Genomic DNA, 2,390 nt, shown 5'->3' with positions numbered 1-2,390 from the left:
TCCTGATTTTGTCAGCGTTTCGGAACAGGCACTTAAGGGGACAAAATCCCATTTCCAGAGAGAGAGACTGTTATCTATTGGATTTGGTCAGTATTCAATTCAATTCAAATTAGATTTTTCTTTAAAGTTATAAAATGGGTTTCAAATAAAATCAGAATAGACTGCTGAAGCCCAAGTTTGATTCAGGGACCTTTAGATCTTCAGTTTAACAGTCTCCCATCTGAGCTATTTCAGCTGGCAGAGTTAGCTTAAAAAAAAAAAAACTAAATTGCAGATTGATTATTGGTTTAGTTGTACAATAATATCTCTAGTTGTGCCTTTTTGTTGCAAGTATTTTTCAACCCTGTTTGTGTTCAATTCATTGATTTATTTCTTTGTCAGATTATTAGAAATTGGTTCCTTTATCAGAATAAATTTACTTGGAAAAATATATACAGACACATTCAAACATACGTTTAATGCACCTTTACACAAAACCGAATTCTAATTTGTTTTAATCTTTTTTTTACCGCTGTTCTACAGGTTGACTCCACCCGGAGTCTTCAAAACGAAAAACGAACTTATCAAGAGTTGTTTGTTTTTGCCATCCCTTCAAAATATTTTGAAAATGACACCCAAAAATGTCATCACAAGACAAATGCACGACCACTTGTCAGCTTGTCAGGGTGCCTCTTTTCTACAAAATCCGCAAACTCTTGCCACTTCGCTAGTGTGACAGGGTGAAGTAGTTGATGTTATACATGAGTGCAGGTGTTAAGTTGAAAGGGGACTCATGCCGCTAGCATGCGTTAAACACGGGGCGATGACGTAATGATTAACCAATGGTCATAGACCTTGGTAGGGTATAATAACGGGCTATTCAGACATTTCTCTAAGTTGGTTTGAAAATACAACAAAGAGCCTGTCTGATTATTTCACCCGTCTTTTAAAGGTATGTTGCTTTGTTTTGAATATCGATTGAGTGTGAGATGTGCAAGAGGCAATAGTAGCATGTGAGAAAGAACGTAATGCTTAGTGATGCTTGTTAACTTTTTTTATGTGTGCGCGTAAATGTGCGAGTCTCGGGTATTGTTTACAGCAAGCTACCTTCGGCCGCTGGTTATTTACTCTTTCATGTGTGCGAGTAAATGTGCGAGTCTCGGGTATTGTTTAAAGCGAGCTACCTTCGGCCGCTGGTTGTTTATTTTTTTTATGTGTGTGCGTGAATGCGCGAGTCTCGGGTGCATTGTCTACAGCAGGCTACTTTCGGCCGCCGTTGTAAGGGTAGCATAATAGTTATGCAGTATATGACGGCCGGAAAAAAAGGTAACAAGTACAATACTCATAAGTTATAATCGTTTATGCAGCAAGTACATTGCTTTGGATTATAACGGGTTGTTAATATGTTACTATGTATATATTTGAGTGTTATTGTATATTATGTTTTGTGTGAATTGCTTAAATAACTGAAGTTGGTTTGAAAATACAACAAAGAGCCTGTCTGATTATTTCACCCGTCTTTTAAAGGCGAAATACTACCACCCCGTGGAACAAAATCACGGGTACAACACTAGCATGTCTTTGATATCCTATGTCGCCGGGATAGGTTTATACCCATGGTATAGTGCCTTCTCCTCTGCCAAGATGCATGTCCACCTGGGTATTTTCTTCTAAAAAAGACCAGTTTTGTCGGAGTTGAACACTTGTTGGGGGATGTAACTTTCCTGGGTGATAATCGAGGCAGATGTGTCGATAAATTTAACCGCGGCTTTCAAATTGGAACCTACTACTTCCCCGTGTCTAATAACCGAGTGTATTCCAGATATATTTTTAAACTTTATTAACCGGCAATGACTCGCTTTAAAGGGTTCTGACGGTGTTGAAGGCTTCCCCTTTTCAGATCCTTTCTTAGTTATTAAATCCATGTAAATTCTGCTAGCTTTTTCACATATAGTTGACTCGGTCACGCTATCTCTTTATATCTTTATCACGTTTATCTTTTATCCACAATAAAAGAAGGCTCTCCATCTCGCCATGAATATCACTGCGCCGGCGGGAAATTATAAATAGTCCTTTGGAAAGCCCTTTCTCCTTAATTGCACCCTTCTGTTTCAGGATGGTGGATATGGTTGACGTAATCCTCTCGTATTGCCCAGTGCTAGTAGATATATTTTATACAAGAGAGAGATGCGACAAAAAGACAGGGCCATGGCCACCTGGCTTTCTTGCATCTCCATTTTTTTCCCGTATCTAGGGCAAATTATTGATCGAAATTTTCATTGTATCTCGAGCATCACGTAGGTAAAGCTGCTCGCATGTCGAGGTTCCACTGTAGATTTGAAGAGAACTTGTAAATACTAAATAAATAAAAAATCTGTTAACAAATTAAACACAAGCTTATAGGCAAAATG

Source organism: Stigmatopora nigra, chromosome 20 (genome assembly GCF_051989575.1).
Source record: "Stigmatopora nigra isolate UIUO_SnigA chromosome 20, RoL_Snig_1.1, whole genome shotgun sequence".
Lineage (NCBI taxonomy): Eukaryota > Metazoa > Chordata > Actinopteri > Syngnathiformes > Syngnathidae > Stigmatopora > Stigmatopora nigra.
This window is presented reverse-complemented; position numbering follows the sequence as displayed.